The sequence below is a fragment of the Coenobita brevimanus genome, chromosome 21, assembly GCF_032717465.1.
Source record: "Coenobita brevimanus isolate Jiangsu-jjx chromosome 21, ASM3271746v2, whole genome shotgun sequence".
NCBI classification, from domain to species: domain Eukaryota; kingdom Metazoa; phylum Arthropoda; class Malacostraca; order Decapoda; family Coenobitidae; genus Coenobita; species Coenobita brevimanus.
In genome coordinates, this window is record NC_136974.1 from 13,824,095 (window position 1) to 13,841,166 (window position 17,072).

Consider the following 17,072-nt stretch of genomic DNA (forward strand, 5'->3'; position numbering starts at 1 on the left):
AAGGGTCGAAGTTGTAATGATCAGATTTTTATTGTAAGGCATCTAATGCAACAAGCTAATGAGATAAAAATGCCACTTAGTATGTATTTTGTGGATTTTGAAAAGGCGTTTGATAGTGTTTCACGTGGAGCTATGTTGAAAATTATGAGATTCTATGGTATACCAGAAAGGTTTGTAAATATTAATAGAAGCCTGCATGAAGGTACTTTTTGTAAGGTAATGGTGAGTAGTTCTTTGAGTGATCCATTTCAAGTTAGGTCAGGAATGATTCAAGGAGGAGTTCTTTCGCCATTGCTGTTTGTTTTGGTTATGGATTATGTTATGAAAAAGGTTGTAAGGAGAACAGGTGCAGGAACTAACTGGAAAGAAAATAAGAAGCTGATGGATTTGGACTATGCTGAATATTGTACTGATTTGCGGAAGTATTTACGAGATGCAGAGGGTGCTGGATTGTCTGGTGGAGGAAGAAGAAAAAATGGGATTGGTAATAAATTGTGGAAAGACTGAAATTATTAATATGAATGTGGAGAACCAAATCGATTGTGTAATTGGGAATAATCTGGTGAAGAATGTAGAAAACTTTAAATATTTGGGAACGATGTATCATCTAATGGATCATTAAACAATGAAATTGAGGAGAGGATTAGACAGGCTTGGCGAGCTGTTGGAATGTTGAAATCTATTTGGAATAATAATATGCTTTCGGTACATACTAAAGTAAAAATTTACAAGTCCATGGTTAGACCAATTTTAATTTACGGGCATGAGTCTTGGTACAGTACAGTTGCAACAGATCAGAAAGTATTAGGATTTGAGAATAAAATACTGAGAAGGATTCTTGGGGTAAAGTGGCAAGACAGAGTTACAAATGCAAGAGTAAGGGATATTACGAGAGTGGAACCAGTTAATGAATATGTGAGACTGTCTCGCTGGAAGTGGCTGGGGCACATATACAGAAAAGAAGGTAGTTTAATACAGGATGTGCCAGAGTGGACTGCTAGAGGAAGAAGAGGTAGAGGTAGGCCGAGGGAAACCTGGTTGAGGACAATGAAAAAAGAAGCAGGAGAGGAGTGTTGGTGGGACCTGAAGGAGATGGCAAGAGACAAATATTGGTGGAGAGAGTTCATTGAGGCCCTATGCATCCCGTGGGGTGCCACAGGAAATGACTGATTGATTGTATCTCTCTCTCTCTCTCTCTCTCTCTCTCTCTCTCTCTCTCTCTCTCTCTCTCTCTCTCTATATATATATATATATATATATATATATATATATATATATATATATATATATATATATCATCATAATCATCATCAGCCGATTGAGTATCCACTGCAGGACCGGCATATCCCGACCGAAGTCGGGACGATACAGCCAATGTATCTCTACCAAGTGGCTTAGGCTGTCCGGTGGAGATTGTATGTAGGGTGAAAAGTGCTTGTGAGTGTAATTGTAGTGTTGGAGTGGCTTTAGATGTGTCTGTAGTCTGTGAACCAAGTGTAATCGGCCCGCACAAGCCGACTGGGTGCAAGCATACTTTATAGTAAGAGACACTGGTTCAACCACAGCACCCCTTGTGTCCGCCAATGCAGTATGTGGCCAGGTGAATACTCCCAAAGTTTATTACCCTGGCGGGGCACGAACCCTGGTTCACCCTTGTACAAAATGCACACTCTACCACTGTACCACAGAGGCTCCATATATATATATATATATATATATATATATATATATATATATATATATATATATATATATATATATATATATATATATATATATATATATGAAATAGCAGCCGTGGCAACAGAGGGCATCACAACACCCCCAGGAGGCGACCACAGAGGGATAGGCAGGGTGTGCAGGACGTCCGTGCGATATGGGGATACGTCCCATACGGTCGTGTGCCCCTATTCCACGGAGTGCACCCAGCGAGAACATCTCAGTACAGGTCCATTACCCTCCAACCAATCCGGCCCTCGCCAGGATAGAAGTGGAGCTAGTAAACCAGCTCCAGACAGCACCCCAGTGATGGCCGGCAGCCACACAAATAAAGCTATGGCCTGTAGCCATACACAAGCAACGGCCTGTAGTCGTGTGCCAGCAACGGCCTATAGCCATGTACCCACAGCGGCCTGCAACTGTGCAAATGTGACGGTCAGTTGCCACATGCCTAAGGATCGGCCAATAGTCGCTCAGAGTCTGTGCATCCCCCTTGCAGAACCCATGACAGCCGGTTGCTGCACACAGGGAGAGAACAGCATGCCCTCTATCTTTCTGCAGTTGCCTTGAAGGGCACGACACCAGTGATGGCCGGCAGCTGCACCAGTAGACAAGGGACGGCGTGTAGTCACCCCTTGCCTACACGTCACCCTTCACACAGGACTCCGGTGACAGCCCATGGCTGCACCTGTAGGCAGGTGATGGCCGGCAGCTGCACCTTGTCTTCGGTCCCGTCAGGGAGTTGGGCCCCAGTGACGGCCACTTACTGCACCAACGGGAAAGGGACAGCCAGTAGCCGCCCTCCTCCTGTTGCCCACGGGACCCCGGTGATGGCCAATGGCCGCACCAGGGAGGGATATCCCAGAAGTCCCTCGTCCCCTGTGACTCCACAACCAGAGGGAGACCCCCACTCGATCTGTCCCATCAGTGGTGGAGTGAGTACCACCTCTAACTCCCCAGCCCAAGGCAGCCTCCAGAAGGAAAATCTCCCGACATCGGACTGGTGGAAAGGACCTGTATTGACCCCGGGGCTGCACCCCATCCAGCCAGCACCTGACAGAGACCAGCACCTATCAGACTCCTGTCACCAGCAACACCGCAGTCCTACCCTGACGGCAAAGCAGCGGGAGCGAGACCGCAGCAGATGGGCCCTCCACACCGCCCTTAGTACCCCGGGGCAGAACCTCTCCAGCCCGGACAAGAGGCAAGGTCCTTCCCGCACCAAACGCCTGCAGGAGCACCTGCAGAAGATATTTGGCCTCAGTCTCGAGGGCCAAACCCCTGTACCTAGCCCCTCTAGTTCGGGGCCCTTCACTACGCCCGATTGTAGCCCGTTCCGGGGGACGACACCCCAACGAGTAGTCCCATGCCCCCTAGATGAGACGACACCTGAGGAGACTCAGCCGACACTGGATCAACACCTGTGAGCCGCTGGCCGGCCGCTCCTTTGCCTCTCGCTCCTACTGTGATTGTGACTTCCATGCCCGTGAAGTAAATATGAAAGTGACAATCAGAGTACAGTGACAGTGTTAACTACCTCAACTCAGCTATCTGTGAGGCAAGACATTAGCAGTATTCTACCATCCTGCCCCACTCACTGAACATGAGACATGTGTATGATTATTATAAAATATATGCAGCCCAAGAATTAAGTGTCCTCCCAACTTCACTTAAGTACATGTCTGTCCGCCTATCCTTGAGACTGCCAGTATCCTGCATGATACCTGTAATATATATCTGTCACCCTGAGCTTTGCCTTTGTATAGAGTCTTGTGGATTGTCTAGCTTCCCTGTATTAAGAATTTGGCAATATACATGTCAGGATGTTGTCCTGTGTTTTTATGCCCTGTTCCTCTCACACTGTGTCTTAGCTCCGGTCTAGAAAGGGAACCCAGCTATACTTTAGGTGTTGCTAGGATGGGAAGCCGACCTAAAAAACACCTAGCATAACACTGGTGGACAGCGATGGTTCCTGACCCGAACAGATACAGAGGGGAGCAAATAAGGAATTCGTCAGAATGGTAACCAAACCGCATGTACAATTGCCCATATTCGACTAGGAGCAGTACGACATCCACACATACCTATCCATAGTCAAGCCCCTGCTAGATATTGGCTTCAGAGGTGACAGACAGAAAATTGCAGCCACCCTACCAGTTTTGGGCAAAACAGCAGTCAGTATCGTGCTGAAAGTCGTCCCCAAACTAACATGGGTGAATTTTACTACAACAGTGGTGCAAGCGATCACACCCTCTCTAGGAAGCGTGGTGGCGCTGTCCCAACTGGACAGCTTAATGTACAATGGAAGCCTGGATGACACTCTAATCCAGGCTAGGTGGCTCATCACTGCCACATACCTGGAAGCAGATGCAGAAACCCGGGAACAGCATGCTTTCAACACCCTCCTTAGAGTTCTCCCCAGTATGATCAAGGAACACTTCACCATACATGACCCAACAGATCTGGACTGGGACGTCCAGCTGATAATGCGACTCCTGACCTCCCACTCCACCCCCCAACAAATCAACGTAGTGAGCAAGTATCCTACAAACAAACCAGCCCCACCCAACAAGCCTCAGCCACTACCAACTCACATCAACCCTAAGCCAAATCCACTTAGGGCAGACCCCACCAACAAGTTCCTTGCATATAAGGAGAACCAGAACTTAATTATGATCAACCCCTGGGAGTTCTCCATGTGCAACCACCAGTGTCCAGGAGCAGCTCAAAGCAGCCCGGCGCAAACCAAGTATCCAAGGCCGACAGACGGTATCAATATTAGAGAATGAGGGCCCTGAGGACGACACTGCTCGAGCCAGAGATACCGATCCCATGGAAACAGAACCGGAGGAAGACGAGATTCCGCAACAGCTGGATTTTTTAGGCCCGCCCCCACACCTCCCCACGTTGGCGGGGGCTACCTCTCAGAAATATCGCCCCCCAGTCTATGATAAGATAAGACTGAACGGGGTTAAAGTGAGGCTTCTGGTCGATATGGGAGAGGCCAGATTGTGCCTCTATAGTCACTTTTACTCCCGTCATAAATCGGCTTTTGTCCTGCTTTTCCCTATGTCTACTCATCTCGTGGATGCAGGGGATGGTCTCCTACCCATCCGTGGGGAAACACAGGCCTTGCGACTGACACTGACCAGGTCTCAACCCAGCACAAATTCATTGTTTTCGACTCAGCTTGTTGTACCTACGATGGATATCTGGGACTGGACCTCCTTCAGAAACTGCGAACGACCATCAACTGCCACAAATGGCAACTCCAGTTTCAGGAGCCACCAGTCCCATCCCCCAATCCCTCACAACCCCTTTGCACCTGCAAACCCTCCCCCGCCCCTCCTCCTCAGCACTGCTCCCCATCCCCCTGTCCCTCTTCTCCCGGCCCCCTCCCTAGTTCCACCACCCGCCCCACCTTTCCTGCTACCACCACCTCCACCATCACGATTCCCTCTCATTATGGAGCATGGCTGCCATTAAACAGGCCCACCGGAACATCCATCTTATTCTCCCCAGTCCTGCCACCCAGAACCCTCTCGGCCTGTCTCCTATCTTCCACTTTCCTCCCTCCCCACATCGCAGTGGTCAAAATTGCCAACATCACCAGAACCTCCCTCACGCTACCTAAGAGGCTTATGGTAGGAGAAATGGAAGAAGCAGAACCATGCACCCCCACCAACTCCTCCTCCCCCACCCCACTGCACCCCCTACTCAAGCATCTCTCACCCCAGCAAGCTGACACTCTTCACCATCTATGCCTGGCTTTCAGGACCGTTTCATGTCAGGGCCTACCAATATCGGCCACACTACCTACCTGGTGCACGAAATACACACTACGGGACCGCCTATCCACCAGCTATCCCGACAGAAAAACCTGAAACAACAAGCAGAGCAAGACCAGCAGGTCCAGGAAATGATTGATGCTGGCATTGTTTCACCTTCCACCAGCTCCTGGTATGAAGGATGGCACCATGTGATTCTGCATGGATTACTGATGGCTCAACGACGTTACCATCAAGGATGCCAGCCCCCTGCCCAGGATTGACGACTCCCTCGACTCTCTGCACGGTGCCTCCTGGTTCTCTACCCTAGACCTTCAGTCTGGGTATTGGCAGGTCCCCGTACACCCGGACGATAGAGGGAAGACTGCGTTTTCCACAAGGAACGGGAAACATTATGAATTTAACGTCCTGCCATCCGGACTCTGGAACGCTCCCGCCACCTTCTTCCATTTGATGGAGAGTGTCCTGAGTGGCCTCACCTGGGAAATCTGTCTGGCATACCTGGACAACATTTTCATTTTTAGGAAGACATAGACTGATCACTTTCAATGCCTCAGGAAAGTTTTTCAATACATCCGCCATGCCGGCCTCAAGCTCCGGCACTCCAAATGCCTCCTGGCCGTGAGGACTGTTGCTTTCCTGGGGCATATAGTCTCAAAAGATGGAATCTCACCCGACCCTGACAAGCCACCCGCTATCACGGAGCTCCCCCTACCACGAGACGTCCACGAGGTCCGAGCCTTACTGGGCCTCATCTCATACTATCATCGGTTCGTGAAGGGATTCGCGAATATCGCCAAACCCCTCCATGACCTGACCAGGAAGGGAGAACCATTCACCTGGACCGACGAATGAAGGGCTGCCTTTCAAGAACTTAACCCGCCATGTTCCAAGCGATTTCACACCTCTGACACCCCCCAATCCCGAGCTATTTTGGAAAAATTTTTTTTTGGTTGAAACCTCCACTTTTGTTGTGAAACAAAGGAAAATCACCAAGAAAGGGCTTACCGTGGTCCATAAGTGGTCAGAACAGGTGAGGTCCCCCGTGCCAGGTATCGTATTCTGTCACTGACGTGTGAGGCGCTCACATTTTCTATTGTAGGTAATTTTGGGAGAAACAACAAAGAACACCTCAACATTTTTTGATTTTGAACTAATAAACAATAACAATATAATGGTTTTCAATGACATATATATGAAAAATAAGCATTGTTCCTTTGCATGAGCATGCGAGTTTGGTCAGAGTGTAATATGCTATGTGCTAAGTTGCTTGTTTCAGTCAACATATCATTTTTTCTACTTGTATAATACTGTTTCAATGCCATTTTACCATTTTGTACTGTATGTAAATGTTTTCAGCTGTTTTCATTCATTACGATGACATGTAGCATAACCACAGCGCACGTCTGCTTACTCAGCGCACTCGCTGTGACTCGTATCTCAACATACCATATTGTATTATCACTTTCATAGTATTGTTTTCTTTACATTGAACCTTTCCTCCACCACTGTAAATGTTTTCAATTATTTACATTCATTACGAGGGCATTTAGCGAAATGCTAGCACATATTCATGTAGCAAGCACACTCTCTACCACTCGTGTATCAACTTCTATTTTATCTCTTCACTCCCAATATACTGCCCCACTTACATTACACCCGTTTCCACCTTATACTACACTTTGCATATTTACGGGCCCTATTTATTCCACTGAGCGTCAGAATATCGCACCAAAATACCCTCACAATGAATGTTTCGACTAAGATAATATTCATACACTTACATACTAATTTTTCACTTATATTACACCCGTTTCCACTTTCATACTCCTATTTACTTATTTGCAGGCCTTATTTATTCCACTGAGCGTCAGAAAATTTCATCTATATACACTTGCTAGGAATATTTTGACTTAGAATAAATCTCTGCACTTACAAAACTTTCATCTTATATTACACCCGTTTTCAATTTTCATACTAATATTTACATATTTACGGGCCTTATTTATTCCACTGAGCGTCAGAATAGCGCATCTATATACACTTGCTGGGAAGGTTTCCACTTAGAAAATATTTATGACCTTACAGATTTTTCCACTTATAATACACCCGTTTCCACTTCCATAGTACTAGTTACAGATCATCGGGCCTTATAATTACACTGAGCGTCTGTTTGTCGCATCTCTTTCTGAGTATCAGCGTCATATCACGTTCACACCATATCAGAAGTGCATCAAGGTGTGATACACACTGAAACAAGGGTGAATGCAGACACCCACGTCACACTCAAAGCACTGGTAGCAGGTGTCTTTTCTCTGAGTGGTGGGTCTCACACAGGAATTGCTACACACATGACAACTGCGTTGGGGCCTAGGTCTATTTGGCTGGGGAGGTATAGGAGTGGGGAAATGGCGGGCGGATATTCTCAAGGGAGTTTGGGCGGTAGGGGCAGTGCGTGTGTGATGTTGGGGCCTTTCAACCGCATACCGGGCAAAAATCTCACCTGTAAGCTCCCTCACAAACCCTTCAAAGGTTTCCTGAACTCCTGTTGTCATGGTGTGCAGGTGGTGGCAATTCAGGGCAGTTATATCTAGCAGGTGAAAGAAGAGCTTCTTGTACCACTTCATCGTGGTCCTGGCACACTCTACAGTGGATATCATGTAGTCTGTCTGGTCCACCAGGCACATGTTGATGTTGTAATCGAGGACACACTCAGGTTTCCATATGTGGTGCCTGTTCCTGCTCCGGTAATCCACGGACTCTGTACAGTGCATCAAGGGGCGGTGAACCGTGGACGAGAAGCTGACTTCTCTATTGTGGTTCCACACTGTTGCTAGTATATTTTTCGCCTGGAAGAAGACCACCTCAAGTTTCCGCCCCACCTTGACCATGTGACGCCAGTTCACCTTGACGGTACCACAGATTCCCATGTCATGCCTGTGTAGATAATGAGCGAGAAGAGGGCTAGTGCACCAGTTGTTCAGGTAAAGGACGTGACCACGATGAAGGTAGTCCTCTATCATTGTCTTTACCACTGCTCCAGACAGTCCAATACTCTGATCTTCTATTATGGCTGTCTGTGCACCGGTGTACAAGACTATGTCTTGCACATAACCAGTCCTACAGTCACACATAACAAAGATCTTGAACCCATAACGGTGCCTTTTGCTGGGTATGTACTGCCGAAATGAAATATTGCTTCTCCACAACACGAAACTCTCGTCTACGACAAGGTCTCTATATGGATAAAATGAGGAACGGAATGTTTGCCTTAGGTGATCAAAAACCAACCTTATTCGCCTCATCTTATCTGTGTCATTTGCATTTGCAGGATCATCAGCATCATAAAAGTGGAGGCGACTTAAAATTTGCTGAAAGCGATTACAGCTCATGATTTGGCCAAAAATTGGTGTCAGCATGATAGGGTCCCTTGTCCAGTATGCCGGAATTCTGTTTTTTCGTACAATACCCATCAAAAGTACCAGGCCAAAATATAAAAACATTTCTGCAAGGGAGACAGGGTAATCATATTTGATGGAATGCCTGCTCCTTGTGCCCAGTCTTTCACTCTCACGGCTCTGGCTGCTAGCAAAACGATTTGTTTGTTCCACTATTTGATTAACAAAACCCTCACTGAAAAAAAGGTGGAAAAAATCCAGCCTGGTGGAACGAGGGTGAATTCCTGGAACAGTGCAGCCAGAGCGCCCCTGCTCAGTGAAAGGATGAATGATGGGAGAAAAATCACTCCCATCCTCCCAGTTCCATGTCATAAATTCCTCGCCCCCATCGTCCCCATTGTCGCCTTCATCTGGGTGGCGAGGAGATGCTGGTGGGGAGGTTGGGGAGGAGGAGTGCAGAGGGCTTCCCCACTCGCACTCCTCTTCCCTCGGCCTTTACCCTTTCCCTTTCCCTTACCCTTATAGCCTTGTGGAACATTAGGGGGCTGCTGGGATGAAGTCTGGGAATACTGGGGAGCGTAAGAAGTGCTGGGGAGTGGTTCCTCCTCACCTTCCTCCTCCATCACAACACCACATGATTCATCACGCACCCTCACTCACCCACGTGTCTGGGAATATTGGGGAGCATAAGACGTGCTGGGGAGTGGTTCCTCCCCACCTTCCCCCTCCATCACAACACCACATAATTCATCATGCACCCTCACTACCCCACGTGATACTCCCCGCCACTTCACACCATCACGGGAGAGCGATGACTCACTCCCGCCACTCTCACTTTCTATACTCGCCCCTGCACTTTCTATTTCACTCCCCACTCCCTCCACGCCACTTCCGCCCTCCCCAAACAAAAGATTAGGCCCATACCTGCTTGTACGACGTGGTGTTCGCTCGGGGCCGTGATGGGTGATTATCTCGCGGCCATACCACGTGGCAGCACGTCCCACGGCTCCGTCCTCGTCCTCGTCCTCATCCTCGTCCTCGAATTCGGGCTCCACATCATGTAGGGGCTGCCGAGAGGTTGTTGCATGTTGTTTTTGTGCAGGCTGGCCCTCTCTAGCAGCACGATAAGTCATGTAGTGCCACTTCCTGGGGAACGGGACCTCATCATCACTGCTGCTGGTTTCCTCCTCCTCTGGTTGGACATAATCTTTGTCCACAACCTCATCGACCAGTGGTGAATCACTGTCGCCTGTGAAGGCGTCCAGGGCGGCTTGGATTTCCTCCTCTGAGAGACCTCTAACCCCCATGTCTGACCAGGGCCACTGCTAACAGGTGAGTGACTGAGCCGAGGGTGAGCGTGGGTCGTATGGGGTCACCGAGTGTCCCTGCCTGGTGGCAGGTAAGGGAAGGTCGAGCGACCCTATGTACCAAAAATCAAGCATGAGATTTGAAAAATGTGCAAATTATGCACCTTGCAAATGTACGATGTACCAGTACGTCAACGGGACTGGCAATTACATAATGTTGCAATGTAGTCATACGTCGATGTAATGCCTCGACTTAAGGACAGATTCACAAAAGCCCCAGCCGTCACCTTCCCCGATTACATCCTGCCCTTTCAATTGTACACCGACGTCTCCCTGATCACGATCGGCACCATCTTCGCCCAAGTCCAGGAGGGACAAGAACACATCATCGCCTGCGCCAGTCACACCCTCAACCAGGCAGAAAAGAATTATGCCACCACCAAGCGAGAATGCCTGGGCATCGTCTGGGCCTTGGAGCATTTCTGGGCCTACCTTTCCAGGACAAATGTTACCATCATCACGTACCACCAGATGCTCCAATGGCTAGACAGTCCGACAACCACAATGCCCAACTAATCAGATGGAGGCAGCTGTTGTAAGAATTCAATTATGAGATCTCTTACCGCCCCGCCAAGCTCCATACTAATGCCGATGCACTCTCGCACCTGCCCCTCCATGAGATCTGCTGCGAGCCGGAGCCCCTCCAACAGTGGCGAAGCAATGATCGCCCCCCCTGGATTCCACCACGATTGTTTACCAAACTCCATCAGCAGGGCAACAATTTATTCACCCCGTCAGGCCACTTATCCTCAACACAAATACTGATGAGACAACTCCACGCCAACAACGGGATCCACTTAGGTATTAAGAAGTTCCTCCAAGTGTTCAACAACACCAATTGGACCCCCAACCTCAAGCAATCTGGCCAAGCAAGTCGCACAGTCCTGCCGAGCATGTGCCTTGGGCAAGGATGCCACCCGCATGGATGGCCCATCAGGCCGCATAACCGCCCACAAGCCTTGGCAATTACTATCAGGAGATGTAGTGGGGCCCCTACCACCCACATCCAGGTATCATTACATCACCTTCGTGGATATGTATTCCAAGTTCCTTATCTCGTGCCCGGCCAAAGAACACCACACCGTCACCTTGGCCGACACCCTGGTCCAACACATCTTCCCCTATTTTGGAATACCTCAGGCTCTACACTCGGACAATGCCCCCGAGTTCACTAGTAACATCTGGTGAGAGCTAGCCAACATATTCAGCTATCGCATCTCCCACTCCTCTCCATACTGGCCACAGGGGAATGGAATTTGCGAGAGGAGTCACTGCACTCTCATGAACCAGGTGCACACGAGAATCGAGGAGACAAAAAATGAAGATTGGCCAGCCCACGTGAAAATCGTCCAATGGGGAATGAAGTCCTGCTCCTGAGAAGACGGCATATTCCCTCACGAGTGGGTTTTCAGGGAAGCCCCTCTCCTCCTGCCCTTACGCTGACATCTGCAGTCTCCCACCACATCCCCCGCATCTGACCCCCTCCACCACCTCAAGAGACAGCTTCACCACCTACAAAACAGCCTGGACCTCCAACCTGACCCCACCCCCTCAAACCCCTACAAACTAGGTGATTCCGTGATGGTTGCAAAACTGCCGATTCCCCATAAACTCTCCCCTCACTTTGTGGGTCCCTACACCGTCACCCATGTCCCTAACCCCTACTAAGTGGCAATAAATTTTCATAACACGCCACGAACATACAGGAATCGCCACGTGCGCCCATTCCACACCACCACCTCCCCTCAATCCACCCCGCCCATCTCCCGCACAACCTCACCTCCACTCACTAACCCTGACCCCCCTCCCAACTCCTACCATTGCTACATCACGCCCTCCTCCTCTCTTCCATCATCACCCACCCCCTCACCACTGGCTCCCTCACCTTCTACCCCTCACGCCACCTCACCCCCCGCCTCACCGCCACCGCAAATCCCTTCCCCCAGCCAAGCCCTCACTCCCACCTCACTGCCTCCCTCGACCCCCGTACCTCACACCACCTCACTGGCCACCCCGCCACCACCACAGCATCCTAGCACGCCTGGACCACCCACACACCACTCTCTGCCACCCTTACCTCTACCTCACCACCCTCTGGCACCACCTCATCTCCTTCCGCCACCCCCAAACCTCCACCCCGGACACCACCACCCAACATCGCCCACCACCACCCCACATCACGCACAACCAGAGCACCACGTGGCAGTACTCCTACCTCGCCACCCACTCTCACCCTGAAAACCACAATCATCCAATCCAGCTGCCTCTCATGCCCTCCTACCAGATACACCACCACCCTCTCCCCCACCCCACCCACCTCCTCTCCCCCACCGGACTCAATCACCACTAGCTCCCACACCCCCACCACAGCTCCCATCACCCTCAGACTACACTAAGCTCACCCCCATCCATGAGGAAAACACCTGCACTTCTCCATGGCATAAAACTGCCACTCCCGCCTCCGTCACCAGCATTCAGCTGAGATCACTGGAGAAGCAAGCACCTACAGCCATGAGAGTCTGACGCACCACCTGGGCACCAACCCGCGGAAGGAAGCACTGCCTCCGTGGACCTCACCACCTCCTCCAGACCCTCCACACCTCTTCCAAAGCCTCCACCCTCTACCTGACCTGCGTCTCTCACCACGAAGAGAACCGAGCAACCATGCAATGGATCACCCTCCTCCAACACCTGACCCCAAACCACAACACCAGCACCAGCAAGACCTACTACCTCCAGGACGTGACTTTTTCCACCATGAAGGTGGTGAAATAGCAGTCGCAGCAACAGAGGGCATCACAACACCCCCAGGAGACGACCATGGAGGGATAGGCAGGGCACGCGGGACGTCCGTGCAATATGAGCATACATCCCATATGGCCGTGCACCCCTATTCCACACAGTGCACCCAGCGCGAACATCTCAGTACGTGTGCATTATCCTCCGACCGATCCGGCCCTTGCCAGGATCAGGGTGGAGCTAGTAAACCATCTCCAGACAGCACCCCACTGACGGCCAGCAGCTGCACAAATAAAGCTATGGCCAGTAGCTGTACAAGAGCAACGGCCTGTAGTCGTGCACCAGCAACAGCCTGTAGTTGTGCACTAGCAACAGCCAATAGCTGTGCACCTGCAGCGGTCTTCAGCCGTGCAATTGTGATGGCCGGTTGCCACATGCCTAAGAGTCAGCCAATAGTCGCTCAGAGTGCTGTGCACCCCCCCTGCAGAACCTGTGTCAGCCAGTTGCCGCATGCAGGGAGAGAACGGCATGCCCTCTCTCCTGCAGTTTCCTCGAAGGGCACAACACCAGTGACGGCCAGAAGCCGCACCAGTAGACAGGGGACGGCTGTAGTCGTCCCTTGCCTACACGTCACCCTTCACATGGGACTTCAGTGATGGCCTGTAGCCACATCCAAAGGCAGGTGACGGCCGGCAGCCACACTTCTTCTGCAGTCCCATCAGGGAGTCGGGCCCTGGTGACAGCTACTTGCTGCACTGACGGGAAAGGGATGGCCAGTAGTTGTCCTTCTCCCATTGCCCGCAGGGCCTCGGCAATGGCCGGTGGCTGCACCAGGGAGGGACATCCCAAAAGTCCCTCGCCCCCTGTGACTCCACAACCAGAGGGAGACCCCCTCTAGAGCTGCCCCACCGGTGGTGGAGTGAGTACCACCTCTAACTCCCCAGCCAAAGGCAGCCTCCAGAAGGAAAACCTCCCAGCAACGAACTGGTGGAGAGGACCTGTATCGACCCTGGGGCTGCACTCTATCCAGCCGACACCTGAAGGCGACCAGCACCTGTCGGACTCCTGTCACCAGCAACCCGCAGTCCTACCCTGACAGCGAAGCAGTAGGAGCGAGACTGCAGCAGATGGGCCCTCCACACTGCCCTTAGTACCCTGGAGTGCAACCTCTCCAGCCCGGAGGAGAAGCGATGCCCTTCCTGCATTGGGCCCCTGCAGGAGTGCCTACAGAAGATATTGTATTGTGCCTCTGTCCCAAGGGCCAAACCCCTGTACCTAGCCCCTCCAGTTCAGGGCCCTTTACCACGCCTGATCGTAGCCTACTCTGGAGGATGACACCCCAACGAGTAGTCCTGTGCCCCCTAGACGAGAAGACACCTGAGGGGACTCAGCTGACACTGGGGCGACACCTGTGAGCCACCGGACGGCTGCTCCCTTGCCCCTCGTCCCTACCATGACTGTGATTTCCATGCCCGTGAAGTAAAAGTGAAAGTGACAATCAGAGCACAGTGACAGTGTTCAAGTACCTCAACTCAGCTATCTGTGAGGTGAGACATTAGCAGTATTCTACCATCCTGCCCCACTCAGTGAACATGGACCATACCATCCTGCCCCACTCAGTGAACAAGGGACATGTGTATGATTGTTATAAAATATATGCAGCCCAAGAATTATGTCTCCTCCCAACTTCACTTAAGTACAGTGCCTGTCCGCCTCTCTTCGAGACTGCCTGTATCCTACATGATACCTGTAATATATATCTGCCAGTCCAAGCCTTGCCTTTGTATAGAGTCTTGTGGATTGTCTGGCTTTCATGTATTAAGAATTTGGCAATATAGCCTACATGTCAGGATGTTGTCCTGTGTTTTTATGCTCTGTTCCTCTCACACTGTGTCTTTGCTCCGGTCTAGAAAGGGAACCCAGCTATACTTTAGGTGTTGCTAGGATGGGAAGCTGACCTAAAAACACCTAGGATGACAATATATATATATATATATATATATATATATATATATATATATATATATATATATATATATATATATATATATATATATATATATATATATCATCACCACCCATTGCAAGTCCACTGCTGAACAAAGGCCCCCCTCAACCTTCTCGACGAATTCCTTGACTGAGCTCATCCTTGCTACGGTTTTCCTGCAAGCTTCTCTAACTCTCCGAACCTCCTATCTGACCTTTTTCTGCCACACTTACAATCTCCTGGAGTCAGGTCAGTCAGCCTCTTGCACCATCGGTTATCTCTTATTCTTGTTACATTCCCTTCCCACCTCCATTTCTGTTCTACCATAACTTCTGCAATGTCTTTTACTCACCCAAGTCGATATTTTACCTGCCTCTTAAAGATATGTCCAACATTGGCCTTTGCATCGCTATTTGAGAACGGATTAGTTTAATTTCCATCGATTTTGTCAGTTTCCTGGTCTTACAACCGTACATCATAGATGGAACTATACATTTGTTATATACTTTTCATTTCATACATACTGGAAAACTATTTTTCATTATATCTTTATGTTTACCAAAAGCTTTCCATCCAATGCTTCTTTCTATTTTGCTATCATGCTCTTTCGTTAGGTTTTGTGTTTTCCCTTGGTATTTGTGCTCCTCTACTTTTCATGAATTTCTTCGCTTATTCTGATGACGCTCTTTGGTGTTTGTGGATTAAACATTAGTTTTACTCCGGTTCATCTTTAGCCCTACTTTGAGACTTTCTCTGTTCAGGTCATTTAACATTTCTTGCAATGTCTCTGCTCTTTCTGAGAGTAGGACAATGTCATCTGCAAATCTTAAATGGTTTAGCTTTTCACCATCTCTGTTCGCTTCTTTGTTTTCCCAGTCTACCTTTCTGAAATCTCCCTGACGCATGCCCTTATCAATCTTATTTTTTCAGGGTCTTTAAGTAATTTAACTGTAGCAATTTCCTCTTTATATACTTTTTCCAGCAGTTTTATAATCTTCACATTTATTCCTCGTTCTCACAGTGAACTTATAATTGCTGTTTTGCTCCACTGAGTCGAAAGCCTTTTCGTAATCAACAAAACCTAAGGACAGTGGTTTATTACATTCTGTAGTTTTCTCAATTAAGTTGATTCATTCTGTGTAGAAGATCAGTTGTCGAATACCCTCTTCGGAATCCTGCCTGTTCACGAGGCTGGTTTGCCTCCAGATCTGTTGTTATACTTTTCGTAACGACTTTAGTGACAACTTTGTAAATTACTGATAATAAGCTAATGGGTCGATAGCTACTAAGATCTTTTGAGTCGCCTTTCTTATAAAGTAAAATAACGTTTGCAATACACCATGTTTTGGGAATTTTCTTTTTTTTTTCTTTATATACTGAGTAAATAAGAGGGCGAGCCTGTTTTCTACTTCTACTCCTGCATCCGACAGTAAATCTGCCACTGTTCCATCTTCTTCTGGAGCATTCCCTCTTTTCATATTTTTAAGAGAAATGTTTACTTCGTCTGGTGTTACCTCAGGTATTTCACTTGTGTCAACGGGGAAGTTAGCTATTGGTTCTTAAAATGCAGTATAGTGCCAAAGGAGGCGCCCCGACACCCCCACAAGGAGCCCATTGAGGAGCAACGACAGCACGCCGGGACTCGGAGCGACAACAGCATAAGTCTGCCCGGGCCACGCGCCCCTATGACCCAGAGCTTGCCCACCACCACCATATCAGAAATACCAGACTACCTTCCAGGCGAGCCTTCCCCAACCAGCTTCAGGGTGGAGCTGTTTCTCCAGCTTCTCCCAGCACCGCTGAGATGGCCTGTAGCCGCTCAACCCTCCCGAAGGAGACAGCCTGTAGCCGCTCTGAGGGAAATAAGGAGACAGCCTGCAGCCGCTCCCGCCTTCGTCAGGAGACGGCCTGTAGCCACTCTGAAGGTGCCTTCCTCGAGACGACCTGTAGCCGCTCAACCCTCTTGAAGGAGACGGCCTGTAGCAGGTCTGAGGGGAATCAGGAAACAGCCTGTAGCTCCTCCCACCTTCGTCAGGAGATGGCATGTAGCCGCTCCGAAGGTGCCCTTCTTGAG